Source organism: Anomaloglossus baeobatrachus, chromosome 2, assembly GCF_048569485.1.
Source record: "Anomaloglossus baeobatrachus isolate aAnoBae1 chromosome 2, aAnoBae1.hap1, whole genome shotgun sequence".
Classification (NCBI taxonomy): domain Eukaryota; kingdom Metazoa; phylum Chordata; class Amphibia; order Anura; family Aromobatidae; genus Anomaloglossus; species Anomaloglossus baeobatrachus.
The window spans coordinates 549,667,128-549,675,019 of NC_134354.1; the positions used below are offsets into that span (position 1 = coordinate 549,667,128).

General features: G+C 39.8%; 1 protein-coding gene across 1 annotated transcript in view; it reads right to left on the reverse strand.

Annotated features, from left to right (window-relative positions):
* Positions 1–4,929, reverse strand: part of MYO16 (myosin XVI) — a 926,147-nt gene extending 921,218 nt beyond the window's left edge. The window contains exon 1 of the mRNA XM_075336677.1: positions 4,532–4,929. The gene's annotated coding sequence lies outside the window, so the exon portion shown is untranslated. The remainder of the gene's footprint in view (positions 1–4,531) is intronic.
* Between the last annotated feature and the right edge of the window lie 2,963 nt (positions 4,930–7,892).

Below are 7,892 nucleotides of genomic sequence, written 5' to 3' on the forward strand. Positions count from 1 at the left end.
CATATTCACTGGTTCCCTCACCCACCCTGTCTGACAGCATCTGTAATTTGTTGTAGTCAGATTGCCAGCATCTGTGATTGGTTGCCCTCTAACTAGCTATATGGTTCCTGAAGTGGAATGTAAAAATAAACAATTGGAAAAAATGGCATAGGCACCCCCGCATTTTGATACCCAGGACAAATAAAGCAGACAGCTTGAGGCAGCAGCTCTCAGCTGTGTGACTTATCTTGGCTGTATGTCAATATATGTGGGATCCAATTGGCTTTTTTTTTTTTTTAAATTATTTAAATAAATAATTTTAAAAAATGTTGTGTGGTCTCCCAAAACCTTGATACCCTGCAAGATAAAGCAGACAAGTGGGGGCTGGTATTCTTTGGCTGGGGAAGCTCATGGTTATTGGGCCTTCCCAGCCTAAAAATAGCAGCCTGCAGCCACCCTACAATTAGCACGTCAATTAGATGCACCATTCCTGGCATTTTACCCGTTCATCCCGATTGCCCTGGTGCAGTGGCAATCAGGGTAATAAAAAGGGGTTAATGACAGCTGTGATTTATCAAAAAATCACAGCTGTCATCCAACCCAATGTTAGTAATAGGGAAGGAAGTCTATGAGACCCCCCATTACTAATCATGTAAGTAAAAGTAAACACAAAACACAGAAAAATACTTTATAAAACAACCCACCCTCTTTCTCCAATTTGTTACCTCTAAAATCCCCCTTTAGTTCAGAGCTAATCCACAATCACAGTGTCCCACAATGATCCTGATTTTGCTACATCTAAGTTGGCAGTGCGCGGTCACATTACAAAACACGACCGATCACTGTGGTGTCCGGGGCACACTGACAGAGCCACAGCTGTGAGAGCTGTAACATCCGTAAGCTCACCTGAGGTCACCTGAGGTCACAGCTAGCAGTTCCCATGGTACCCCAGCTGTGACCTCAGCCAAATTCATAGAACTCAACTCAGATAAACTCAATGAACTCCATGCCAGATTATCGGCTTAAGCTATCTTCGCACGTTAGGTATTTGATTGCAGAACATCTGCATCTGCTGACAGAAAAATGCACCAAAAATGCAATGCTGTTTTGATGAGTTTGAAATTTCTGCACCAAATCTGAATCTCCCAGCAGAAAAAAAGCATCAAAACCGTGTTGTGTTTTTTGGTTCATTTTTCTGCAAGGAAAGGCACTTTGTTTTGCCTGGAGAGGTAGATTTTTTTGTGACCAAATACTCAATGTGCACACATAGCCTATGCTGGCATTCAGATATTGAGTTCTCCTCAAGTGAGTTCATAGAATTCACTTGGGGTGAGTTCATCGAGTTCACCTGCAGTCACAGCTGGGGTACTGTGGGAACCAGCAGCTGTGACTTCAGGTGAACTCTCTGACTTCACTGCTCTCACAGCTGCGTCTCCATCAGTGTGTCCTTGACTGTACGCTGCAACCTCAGATGAGCATGGATCGTGTTGTCTCTAGATTGTGTCAGACCTACAGGGGTGTTCTGGAGGGTAATAAATTAGAGAAAGCGGTTGTTTTTGTTTGCTTTTTAAAAGGATTTGTTTCTGTGTTTATTGTTTTTTACTTACATAATTAGTAATGGGAGGGTCTCATAGACTCGTTCCCATTACTAACCTTGAGCTTTATGACAGCTGCAATTTTTTGTCAAATCACAGCTGTCATTAACCCCTAATATTACCTTGATTGCTACTGCACCAGAGCAATCAGTATAAGCGGGTAAAGCACCAGGGTTGGTGCATCTAATTGATGTACTAATTCTGGGGTGGCTGCAGGACTTTTTAGTGTTTTGCGTTTAATTTTTTTTACTTACACAATTAGTAATGGTGAGGTCTCAGAGATGTCTCCCCTCTACTAATATCAGGCTTGATGACATTGTTAATTTTTTACAAATCACAGCTGTCATTAACCCCTTATATTACCCCGAACGCCACCTCTCCAGGGAAATTGGGATGAGCCAGGTAAGCTGTCTGCTTTATTTGCACTGGGTATAAAAATACGAGGGACCCTACGCTATTTTATGCAATTATTTATTTTTATACTCCACTTCAGGGACTCAGACAGCTAGTGTGAGGACAACTAATCACAAATGCCAGCAGTCTGACTGCAAACAATCACAGATGTTGTCAGAGAGTGGGTAGGGGAAGCAGTGACTATGAATGAGATTTAAAGACCAAACCCGAAAGTAGTGTGACAGCCATGCAGAAACTCAGTAAGTATAATTGTCTTGCTTTAATACCCATTTTGCAGCCCCCCAGCCATTATACAGCACACAAGTTCGGGTCCCCATAAAATTATATGGGGTTCAGGGCCAGGCTTTATATAAAAAAAAAAGGTTAAGCCTGGCCGTACCAGCTGAAATACACAAGAAAATTTGACCTGTTAACTGGATTACTCCAACATAACAACAAAAGTGACATATAATATGTCAGACCTTTTCATTTTCCATATAAAATCTACTCTCTAATTCTACTCTAATATACAGGTCAGTGTCTGTATATTAGGCTTCACATCCTGTCCATTTATAACATTTTTATGCAAGTCAATTGCTGTGAAAACCTCCCCTACCATCCAACAATTCAATCCACAAAAATACCTCTGATTTAAAGAGGTTGTCCCCTACTGTAACATTGATGGTGTATTCTTAGGATAGGTCATCAAAGTCTGATCGCCTGGGGTCAGACACCCGGTGACCCCACTGATCAGCTGCTATTGGTACTGGTGACAGCAGGCAGCCGGAAATGCTCAGTTTTGAAGCTGCCCTGTTTTCTGTTAGTGGTTGCGGCCAGGTACTGCACATCCGCACCTTATTGATTTGAATAGGAAACAGATGTGCAGTTTCCGGCCATGGTCACTATCAGAACATAGAGCAGCTCCAGATCTGAGCATTTCCAGCCGCCACTGGCATCAAAAATGGATGATTGGCAGGGGGTGCCAGGTGTCGACTTCCGGCCCATCAGACGTTAATGAGCTATCCTAAAGGCCCTGTCACACACAGAGATAAATCTGCGGCAGATCTGTGGTTGCAGTGAAATTGTGGACAATCAGTGCCAGGTTTGTGGCTGTGTACAAATGGAACAATATGTCTATGATTTCACTGCAACCACAGATATGCCAAAGATTTATCTCTGTGTGTGACGGGGCCTTAAGAATAGGCCATCAATGTTATAGTAATGGACAACCTCTTTAACTTATGACACATGACTATTTAATTAAAGTTGTAGATAGTGATAGTATGCTGGGATTTGTAGTTTCATAAGAATTGATGAGCATTGGTTGCAGACCATTGCTATAACAGACAAGCTTTAAATGTTCAATATAGCACAAGTAATAGCAAGCTTTCAAGACTACTCAGGTCTCTTCATCAGGCATGGTACCATGCCTGATGAAGAGACCTGAGTAGTCTCGAAAGCTTGCTATTATTACCATCTTTTCAGTTAGCCATTAAAAGGTATCAACCACTGAGGACTTCAGTTCTTTTAAACAATTTTTTATCTCTACTGGCTAACACGGTACAAAGATATATTTTACCTGTATTAATATAGCAAAAACACATATACAATATACAGTATTAACAGTAAAAGACAATTCTCCAATGGTGTAGCAGGAAAGTGGTTTAATGGCCCATATGGTTCATAATAAAAAAAAAACTGAAGGAGGAAGTTTCCGCGTGTAGAATTTCTGAACTGCTATTACAGACATCAGCAATTTACAGTTTAGTGCATTAGAACTGAAGTCACCGGTGTTACTTTATTGTGGATCTCTGACCACACACCTTGAGTCATTTATGTAAGAGTTTGATACATGTGCCTCAGTCTATTCAGAGTTAGGGTCTGATGAAACTGGTCCTAAATGTTACGCAAACAATAAACCAAACTTTTTTACTATTAAACACTTCCTAAATGATAAAATTGTTCTCTAAATGATACATTTAAACATCAAAAGGGTGATAATTCCAGTAAAAGAATCAAAACACAAAGTATACTTCACACATACATGCCGATTGCAATAAGCAAACCAAGAAGCTTTACTTTTATAACAGATTTCACTACCTCCATTCATTGGGGCCACTTTCTCCAGACAACCCCTTAACCTCCAAGTAAACATTTAAAGTCCATAAACCATATATATTTACAATTCTCACTGTGCAATATATTCTCAGCAAATGAGCTCAGGCTATGTCTACATGTGACATTCTGATCTCGGAGCAGACCCTGTCCATGGCAACAAGGAAATCTACCTCCCTGGAGGTTGCATCACACAAGGCTCCCTGATATGTCACCATTCCCGGCTTTCAAGAATTCGGTCTTCGCCTACTAAACGAATATTATTATAGATAATCCAACACATTGAATTATTTACTGCATCATATTAACTTTAGAAAATAAACATATAGATACAGATACTAAATGCAAATATTTTACATAATCAGATCCTCGACATATGGCACAGCATCATGATTATACAACGCAACGCAGTATAGAAGCAGTTTAATTAACACTTAAAGTTCCCTTACCTACTTTGTACTATACAATGATCCACTGATGATAAAAAAAGAAAAAAAAAACAGTGATGTAAAATCTCTCCCCAGCACCAGTCAATTATGTTCCTATACCACAAAGCTCCCCATCTTCAAAGACCCATGATCCTGCAGGACTCGCTTTAATCCGTGGTGGAAGCAGAAGCGAGCACCCTATACAATCACACAAAGATGAGCCTCTAATTGCAGCCGCTTACTGGAAATCCAAGAGCAGTTTGTACTATCAGCATCATCCAGAGCCGCCACTTCACACTGAAGGGGGTTTGGCTCCCAGACAATCTTTTTCTTTTTCTGGTCAGGAGTCTTCCTTTACCTCTTTTGTTTAAATGTGTGTGGGAGCCGAGCATCTCACCCCTTCCAACTTGCTTAATATTTATTTTAAAGGTTTACGGAAGGAAGGGAGAGAAAAAAAAAGGATAGAAGGAAGGAAGGAGTGGAAGAAAAGAAAGATCATCTTATGTTAGGCTGTTTCTAATCACCATGAGAAAAGGCTCCCGTTGATTTCTGGCTGTCACACACAAGCAAACAAAAGAAGCAGTGGGAATGTTGCAATTGTGAGTATGTTTCCAGGCTGGAGAGAATCTCAGCTTCTTAAAGATGTAGATCCCTTAACACCTCTTACCTGCTGTTCAGTACCAAATGAAATATCAGGCCACACACATTCAAATTTATATATGTAAAGATAGATATGGAAGCATACATTGCTAACAATGTTTTATAATATATAGTAGTATTTGTGCGTGTGTTTGTAAATACACCAATTTTCAATGCCAATTACCCCGGTGACACAGTCAATCCACGGTGTTGGTAGCTCAATAAAGAGTAGCACATAACCCTTGACAGCAAGGTCACACTAAAATCAAAGAGGTCTTAGGCACAAACAATGACCTTAGTGACAGCTGGTTAAACAATGCTGTATGCCATATAAAACTAGTTGGACAAAATAAAAAAAAAAGTAAATTATATTTTCAAAGCCAAAAAGATATGATACGATAATATGACTTTCAGTATTTAAATATTGTAACATATCACCGGAATATAATTTTGTAAATATTAAATACTGATGACCAGCATTATTATATCAATATATTTATAAGTGAACAGGGAAATTAAAGCCTCACTTTTACATACCTCTCAAGGTATCTGATAACATCAGTGTATATATTTTACAGCAAAATCTATCCAAAAACCACCCCCTTCCATTCCACCAAGTACTCTGCAAGCCAGACTACCCCACCCAGAAGGCTCCTTATAATTAAATTGTGTCCAAAATGTTTTGCTGCATATAACAATCCTAATCCCAAAAGAGGACAAAAGATTCATTAGCCATGTAGTGATGGTGCGCTACTGTGAAAATGAAATCAGCAGAAAGGAAGCAGATAAATATCTATGCACCATGATAAAAGTTCAACTCATGTAACCCTAAACCACAATGGAGGGCATACTGTATATAAAAATTCAACAGGCTAAGTGTCAAGAAGTAAATAAGAAACAAATTGTACATTAGTCACCTACCATGAAATACATAAAGATATGATGACTAACCAAAAATTCTAAGGCTTCGTTCACATCTGCGTTCCTCAATTTTGTTGTTCTCAGACAGGAACAGAACAATTAAATTGACTGTAGTGATGGATCCATCATGACAAGCACCAAAAACAACAGTTCCATGACAGATGGACACCATGACACCTTTCAAATAATGGACCCCTTGGAAGCAGTTCCAATTTTTACTTTAATAACAAAAGCTCATTTGTCAAATTTGACGTGTCACTTTGTGTGGTAATAACTCTAGCAGCTTCAACATACTGTATCTCTGTAATTCTGATATTATTTTTTTTTCATGACATTTTGTACTTTGTGAGTGATAAATTTAGTTTGATTTTTTTTTAATAAAAATATTAGAAATTGGATTAAGATTTAGAAAAATTGCAATTTACAAACTTTGAAATCTTATATGCTTAAACCAGATAGTAAAAATGTGGAGAGAAAAGATCGGGCGAGCAACAATCAGCTTCGCACTGGTCTAAGGAACCAGACTGCTATTGCGGACATGGGACACCTGCCCCGGAGATGCAAACTCAAAATCAACAGTGCAAAAATTCATATCCAACACAGAAAAAAGAAAAAAACAGCAACTCACCGGGGGATGAGATCAAGTCTTCTTTATTGTGAAAACTGGGTGACATATAGTGCAGGGAGCCGAAGCCTCGGACAACGGTGACTGTTTCGAGCTAGTGTGGCACTTCTACAGGTCAAGGACCAGTAGAAGTGCCACACTAGCACGAAATGGTCACCATTGTCCGAGGCTTCGGCTCCCCCTCCCTGCACTACATGTCACCCGTGTTTGCACAATAAAGAAGACTTGATCTCATCCCCCTGTGAGTTGCTGTTTTTTTATTGTACTGTGTTGGATCTGAATTTAACCCCTTCACGACCCATGATGGATATATCCGTCATGGATCGTGTGAGGTTAATCCCCGCCCCCTGCCATGGGCTGGTAGCAGCGATCCTCGCACATAGCTGTTTTTAACAGCTGACATGTGCGCCTGCTAGTTACAAGTGGAATCGCTTCAACCTGCAACTTTTAAACCCTTACATCTCGCTGCCAAAGTCTGGCAGCGAGATATATATGCACAAGGCCATTACTTTTACTTACCGCCGCCCCCACCGGAAATCACGTGCGTGATCACTTTCGGTGGTTGCCATGGTAGGACAGGGTCATGTGATGACTCCTGTACCTGACATGAATTACTTTCAATTTCACTCGGCCTGGAGCCGAGTGAAGCAGAAAGTGAGCATATCTGCTGTTTACAGCTGTATAGCTGTGATCAGCAGATAGGGCAGAGCGATCGGATTGTTGATCCATATAGCTCCCTAGGGGGACTAGTAAAATTTAAAAAAAAGTAAGAAAAAAGTTTAAAAAAACCCAAAAAAACTAAAAGTTCAAATCATCCCCCTTTCATCCCATTGAAAATTGAAGGATTAAAAGAATAAAAAATATACACATATTTGGTATCGCCGCGTTCAGAATTTCCCAATCTATCAAAATGTAGAATTAATTAATCTGATTGATAAATGGCGTAGCGGCAAAAAAATTCCAAACGCCAAAATTACGTTTTTTGGTCACCACAAGTTTTGCACAAAATGCAATAACAGGCGATCAAAACGTAGCATCTGCGCAAAAATGGTACCATTAAAAATGTCAGCTCGAGACACAAAAAATAACCCATTACTGAGCCATAGATCCCAAAAAATGAGAAATCTATGGGTTTCAGAAAATTGTGCAAAACGTACGCAACTTTTATTGGACAAGCTTGTGAATTTTTTTAACCCC